The sequence below is a fragment of the Nothoprocta perdicaria genome, unplaced genomic scaffold (genome assembly GCF_003342845.1).
Source record: "Nothoprocta perdicaria isolate Ctin4 unplaced genomic scaffold, notPer1 scaffold_39, whole genome shotgun sequence".
In the NCBI taxonomy this organism is placed as follows: domain Eukaryota; kingdom Metazoa; phylum Chordata; class Aves; order Tinamiformes; family Tinamidae; genus Nothoprocta; species Nothoprocta perdicaria.
In genome coordinates this window covers 3,531,965-3,539,547 of record NW_020455632.1, presented here as the reverse complement: position 1 = coordinate 3,539,547, position 7,583 = coordinate 3,531,965, and positions in this window count along the sequence as shown.

The window sequence follows — 7,583 nt, the reverse complement described above, 5'->3', positions numbered from 1 at the left end:
GCAGAGAAAGCAGCGGGTGAGAGGCCATCGTCTCTGCTCCGCAGGAATGGTCTGGCTCCTGACAATGACTGCACTGCAAAGGGCAGGGCAGGAGGGACTTTGCACTGGGCAGTCTGGCCATGGCCCATGGCTACAGAAGGCTGAGGGCAGCTGCAGGGGACCAGGAGGGTCTGCTCCTCCTTCAGGGGATGGTGCTGCTCCCATTGTACTTTTTACATCAGAGCAGACAGGCATTTCCCCAGATCACAGGCTGTGGTCAAAGAGAGGCTGTGCTGGGTCTGCAGTCCTGCCTTTGCAACACTTTTTTTTTTCTTACAGGAGGTCAAAGACATTCTGGGCATGATTTTGAATCCCCCCTCCAAAATGCACCGGTTGCAGAGCTGCTGCAGCAGCTGTAAACCACTCTGGGCTGTCTTTGGACTGGCACAGTGGGGTCCCGCTGCACACAAGCTATGGGCTCTGCTGGCCTGTTGGCACCAGCCTCCAAGGCACCACTTAAACCAGGGCTCTCTCAGGGCCAGGCTTAGCTCTATCCTGACCTTCCTGGCCCAGGCTGGCCAGGGCAGGACTGGGTGACTGACTCTCCCGTACCCTGCCCAGGCACCAACCCTGAATCCTACCTTGCAGGAGGCCAGCAGGAAGGAGAAGGTGAGCACCAACAACAGGGCCCACCAGAAGATCAGGGACCACARGAATCCTGGTGGGGGGATGGAGTCCATGGCGTTGGGGGATATGTTCTTTTCCCAGAGACCAGACATCTCTGCCACGCACCACACCCTCAAACAGGTACAAGACAACCTCCTCCCTGTGGAGACAAGAAGACATTGTCCATCCTTTTATGACTTTCATGGCCTCCTCAGATCCTCAACAAACACCAGGCTTTATTTGTCCCATTTGAGTTTCAAGGAGACTGACAGCACAAGTCCACATTCCTTGATCAGGGCAGCAAGTCATCACGAACACAACAGTTAGTCTTTACAAACATCCAAGGATCTCCCCCCTTGTTCAGGGATGCTGCTCACCCTTCCTGTGGCTCCCGAGTTTAGGATCAATCGCAACACTCTTCCAAAAACACGCCAAAAAGAACAATCCTAAAAGAAAAGATCCAGTGTCTGAGCCTAGGTTCTGTTCTAGTTGCTTCCCAAGACAACGTCCTTTAGTCTCCCGTGGACTTTGGGGGCTGCACTAGGACGTCCTCTCATCTGCAATCAAGGCCCCAAACCYACCCCAGACCCTGCRGGATTTCCAGTACCCTCTCAGGACTTCTTTCTATTTCCACCTCATGTCTACAGCAGGGGAATCTCCAATCTCACCCTCCATCCCATGATCCCCACACACATATGGATCAGGCCACATGTGCCAGGGGAATCTCCAATCTCACCCTCCATCCCATGATCCCCACACACATATGGATCAGGCCACATGTGCCCAGGGGAGTCTGCCCTGGATTCCCGACACTGGGGCCTGCCCACACGCACAGAAAGGGCCCACCCTGCCACGCACACCCTGCTGAGGAGCTGCAGGGCTCAGTGCAGGGCTTACCTGCTCTTTCAGCTCTTCACCTGCCRCTCACAGGCAAAGTGACAGCCAGCCTCCCCAGTGCCACGTCTATATGGCCTCCCGCTTGTGATGYGGTCATGACACAGAGTGTCCTCTCTTTGCCAGCCATGAYGCTGCCCCAGYTCAGTTAACCCATTTGTGATGCGCGGACGACATGGCGCTGTCACCCTGTCCTAGTTGCAGCCTTTGCAGAGCTCAGCCTAAGCAACGCAGTCAAGAGTCATGAGAACTCTCAGCAAGTGCCTGCATGGCCAGAGCAARGCCAGTGCTGTTGGGGCCAGGGGCAGCCCAGGGCAGTGCTGAGCCCTGGCACTGCTCAGGGCCGTACAGCAGCTCTGGTTGTGCACAGGGAAGGGCAAAATCCCCATGTCTGGGCTCCCCACCACCTTCTCACTGAGGTTGTGTGTACAACCTGGGGCTGGTACTCCAGTCCAGCAGGGAGATGATCACTGTGGTGCAGTAACAACATGAAGTTGCTCCCCCTTTACCTGAATTGGTGCTCCAGAGCTCAGCTAGAGCAGTGCCTGTGATGCCGCTCTTCCCCAAAGAGGGGACTCGTAAGCTGGGCCTCTCAGCCATGGCAAGGCTGCTGAGAGGTGTTGCCTGCAGTAGAGAGGGAAAATGCCTTGAACTTGGGAAAGCACACACAGTGCTGGGATCTTGTCTGACCACACCAAAGGCTCCCTTGGGAGCAGGGCACCTCATGCAGGCAGGCACCATCCTACAGCTCCTTCCTCATGTGAGCCGTTCATGCACCAAGCAGCGCTCTGAGGACAGCAAGGGCCTTGAGTCTCGTGCTTCTTACTGAATGCCCCACCAGTTCTGCACATGCCAGCCTTGCTCGCTGCAAAGATCCCAGCTAAAGCCTGGAGCAYCTTGCCTTATTTCTTAAGTAACTATTAATAAATACCCATTACTGTCTCCCATCCTCACCTGGAGTACTGTGTTCAGTTCTGGGCACCCCAGTATAGGAAGGACGTGGAGCTTCTGGAGAGGGTCCAGAGAARGGCAACCAGGATGATTAAGGGAATGGAACATCTCTCGTATGAAGAGAGGCTGAGTGAGCTGGGCCTGTTTTCTCTGGAGAAGAGAAGGCTCAGAGGGGATATGATTAATATGTATAAGTTCAGGAAGGGAGAATGCAGGGAGGAAGGGGACAGGCTGTTCTCACTGGTGGCCAGCGATAGGACGAGRGGTAATGGCCACAAACTGAAACACAAGAAGTTCCGTCTCCAGGTGAGGAGCAACTTCTTCACTGTTAGGGTGACAGAGCAGTGGAACAGGCTGCCCAGGGAGGTTGTGGAGTCTCCTACTCTGGAGGTCTTCAAAACCCRCCTGGATGCCACCCTGTGCCACATGCTSTAGGTGTGCCTGCTTGAGCAGGAAGGTTGGACTAGATGATCTGTAGAGGTCCCTTCCAACCTTAAATATTCTGTGAATCTGTGAATCCCTTCACAAACACCATCATTTTGCACAGACCTTTGGCAAAGCAAGCTGTCTCCTTCACATTTCCAAGTTCCACTCCCCTCCAGATCTTCTCATAGCTCATAAAGCCAAAAGGACTGCAGCACACAAAAGACACAAACAGTGTCCTGTGCAGGAATGTGGCAGGACCACTCAGTGCACGGGGTCTTGTCCTCTCATGGCTACGGGTTCCACAGTCCAAACTGCAGGGCTTGCAGGACAGGGTCTCTCATCCTAATTAATCAGCCATGTTTCCTGTTCTCTCCTCCACTGTTGCAGATTCCGTTGAGAGAAAGCGGATTGTTCCTTGCTCAGAAGAAGGGCAGAGCAAATGACAAATACTGAAATAGAAGTATTTTTCTCTAGAGTTTCCTTCTGTCCTCAGAGAAGTGCAGCGACATCCCTGTGCTCAGTCCACACTGACAACAGACGTACCCAGATTGCCCATGTAATGAGGGTGGAGAGACAGGCTGGGATGGCACCACTGCTTCCCCAGAAGGAAGAGACCCCACACACGTATTTCAATGAACATGACTTTATTGATCCTGCTCCCCAGGAGGGCCTGGCTGGGAGCTGCTCTCGCTGGGTCCAGGCCCCGCTGGGCCCTGCTCCACGTGGACAGCTGCAAGGGGAASAGCAYGGTCAGYCAGCACTGGGGGCCGGGGCGCCAGGAACGGGGCTGCTCTCTGTGCTGGGAACCAGCAGYCCCGGGGTCGCTCCCCACAGGCCACAGGAGCCAGCGCCGCTGTGTCCCTGGGGCTGCTCCCAACCTGCCTCTGCCCTCGCTGTGCCCCGGCCTCGCTGGCACTGTGTCCCCGTAGCATCCGCCACCCCCATCAGGAACGTCTCATCTGAGATCCCAGCGAGCCCTTCCCTGTCACCTCTCCCCAACAGTCCCAGGCAGCCCCTGGGCAAGACCCCAGCCCCACAGACAACTGCTCCCAGCCCCACTCCCTCAGAGAGCACAGCATCGTCGCACTGCATCATCACTGTCACATGCTGCTGCTCTCTGGAAAGCTGCGTGGGAACTGGTGCCCTGCTTACAACCCATTGCAATCTGCTCTTAACCCATTCTCTGTTCTGACCAAATTAGACCATGATTGGTGCAGGCTGTCTCAAATCATATTTGATTTTTTTCCTCCAAACACCCATGCACAAGTATCAGTGACGAATTTTTAGAGTGGTTTGTACTCCCTGCTAGAAACAGCTCTAATGCCAGAGACACCGAGGTGCTGGCAGCTTAAACACTGGCAACGTGGTCCTTATTTGTGTGAGTGCTCTGCCTCTTCCCCCCAGCCCAGCTCTTGAACTCAGGTGTTTTTCCCACAGCTTGCCTCCTGGCCTGACAAAAGGCAAACACTAATGTTACCATAGCAGTTGAACTGAACCTTAAGCCAAAAGACTGTCTGTGCCAACCTTCTCCGCTGTGTGGAGAGCTCCTATGCAGGCAAGTGAGCAAGCAGTTGTCTTGTGCGGAGGGTTTCTGGCAGGGTCCCAGAACCATCTGCCTTGCTGAGGTGAAAATGCACCCCCAGCTTCTTGACAGGAGGAGATGCTGCATAAGCAGATCCTACAGCCTTTCCCTGCAGAGCAGGACAGTGCTGCCAGTGTCACCTCTTGTGCTCTGCAAGGCTGCCAGGATGTGCCAGAGCTGAACAGAGCAGTAAGGTCAGCTCAGGAAACCCAAGAGCCATTGCATGTTACACTTCTCGGGATTATCTGCTTGGAAAGGAATGCCAGGGACAAAGGATACAATGAAGAAGCTCACAGATGGCTGCCAGCTAAGGCACAAGTGTTCTTGGTTAGTGAGGGAGGATGGATGCACAGAGAGACAGATCAGCTATTTGAACAGCTTCAGCCTCTTCCATGTTGTGCCACATATTTGTTTTTGTTTTTTGCTTTTTGTTTTTTTTTTTTTGGTCTGGTACTAAATAACTTTTGTTTGAGTACATCGGTACAAAACGACATTGTACCAAGACCTGCAAGCTACTTCTGATAGCCGGAGCAGTTAACTTTGTCACTAGTGCAATACCAGCTAACTAGCCTAGCTCCTGAAGGGTCTCTAACATATCACCCTGAGGTACTGTAACCTAACAAACTATTTGCAATAGTGTTACAGCTTTTCTGCACCCACCTAGGGAGGTATTTGAGGTGTGGGGCAGACAAGTTCTCACCTTCTAACATACCATCCTCTTTCTGTGGCTGAATTTCCAAGGCCACTGCTATTCCTTGTTGACATATCCTGGCTGAGAATTAATGTGGTTTCTACCTCCTCAAATYTGCAGATATGACTTTGAGTACACGTACTTCTCTGTCTGGTTCTGTCAACATGCAGGCATTCAACGTAAGATTTTTTAAACCTGCATCTTTATGATAGAATTGAGAAAGTGACTACATGCACGATGATCCTGGCAGATCTAACAAGTGGGAACCTCTTAAACTGGCTCAGGATTTCTGCCTGCAGCCTTAACTATCCTTTTAAAAAACAGGAATCATAAACTTGCTGTTGTGTCTTGATATATAACTTCTCTTGGCTAGCTGCCTATTTTCYTTCTTGGCAGACACAAGTTCTGTTTGTATAAGCCATCCTCAATCTCTCCACAGTGCAGAGCAAAAATGACTTAAGTCACAGACAGATTGTTGGTGCCCAGAAGTCTGGGGTTGTATTTGATTCTCCACTGGATAAGCTATCTGTCTCCAGGATATCAYCAAACTTGGTGCATCCTTGAACAAGAAATGCAGACTAAAGTGAGCAGAAAACTCACAGCTGTGGCTGAAATGTTACTGGTTCTGTAGTCTTTCTTATTGGCTCTGTATAGTCATCTACACTGAGATGCAGGGACATTGCACAGACCCTTGTCATATAATTCAGATGGGTCACTGCTTAAAATGATCACTGTAGGCCGCTGGATTTGGCTTTCCTCCTTTTTAGTGTGTATACAAGGAACAGACACCACACATACACATTTATATAAGTGTCTCTTTCTGAGTAAGGCAACCAGTAAGAAATATTATGCCTTTTTTCTGTGCCATTTCCTTTGCTTTATACAAAATAATGTTGACTGATTTTCTGTTGCTCCTTTTCCTTGTTTTTTTCCCCCATAACAATTTAATTGGCTGCACACATTATACACCTGCCACAAGAAAATCTGGGTTCCCTGTCTTAATTTGACACAGTATTTTAAAGGCTTTCTCTGCCCACATGTATTTCAAGAGTGTTTCAAGTACCCTGCCTTTGGACTGCATAAGAAGGGCACTTGCTGCACCTTCTTTAGCAGCTGGGCCATTGTGTAAGTGAGCACGGAAAAACTGTGGGATCAGCTGGCAATTGGCAGGTATGAGCACTGTGGAAGAATTCCTGTTAGGTCAGAAGTTTCCTGATCAGAATCCCAGTCTCTCTGCACCCAAATACAGCACTGAAACCACTTGGTTTGAGAGTCAAGCTCCTGGGATCGTTGTTTCTTTGGACACACAGAGCACTCTTGACTGCTGTAATAGCCTAATTTCACTTCATGCTCTGACCAGTGTGCCTCTTGCACTCCCAGTGTGCCAGGCCTAAGAAAGCTGCCCTAGAGCTTTTTATTTCTTCATGAACAGATCTTAATTTACCCATTGCCTCTACTTCTACACAAACTTTTCTCTTTCTATTTCATCCATATGGCACAATTAATCCCATTGCATACTGAATTCTAGTTTACCGTTTGCACCAGAAAGTGACTACTGCACAAAAGCAACCATGAATCTGAGCGTATCCAAGCCTAAACTCCCAAGAATGGAAACACTCCATACGGCTCATTGCTGCGACCTTGCACTCATCTTGTAACCTGCAGGGGACTAAGGACAGCGAGTCAACACAAAAGTCTTCCCAAAAAACAAGCGCACATGAAGTGGTGCACAGGTATACTGCAGAGGGGTGCACTGAGGAGGGAATCACCTTGGGATTGGGAACCAGTTACCAGTCCCAGCCAGTCAGAACCAGAACAATCCAGTGCCTGGGGTCCAACATCAGAAACCTGCTGTTGCCCACCTGCTGTTGCTAGGCAGATGTCCTTCCCACAGCCAATCAGAGAGAGCTCAGGAGACCAGAGCCAATCAGAACGCTTGGTGCCACAGTGAGTGGATACCACACGGCTGCAAAGCAGCCATCTTCTCTAGGAGGACAGGGCTTTGGACAGCTTTGATTTGGTCTGTAATGTTCTGTAGCGACCAGTGGGTCCACCTGCATGGCATGGGACTTGGAAAACTGTTAATGAAACACTGGCTAAGAAGTCCGTGTGAAATCTGTGGAGTCTTTACCACCAGTGAAGGGGACAGAGTCTCTGTCCTGCAGGAAAAGAGATTCTCTGTGTCATTGTCATCACTCAAATGCATGAGATCAATGGAGGGGAGACCCCTTGAGAAGGCCGGGCAGAGATTTGCTACTTGCTGGTTTCTGAACTGCTGTGTGCTGCTCCACCTGGACACTTTCAAGGAGGAAAAGACCTGCAACCCCGGAAATGCCAGCCTGTCAGGCAGTGCACACCATGGAGGAGTTGAAGGAACTGAGGCTCTAGTGACCA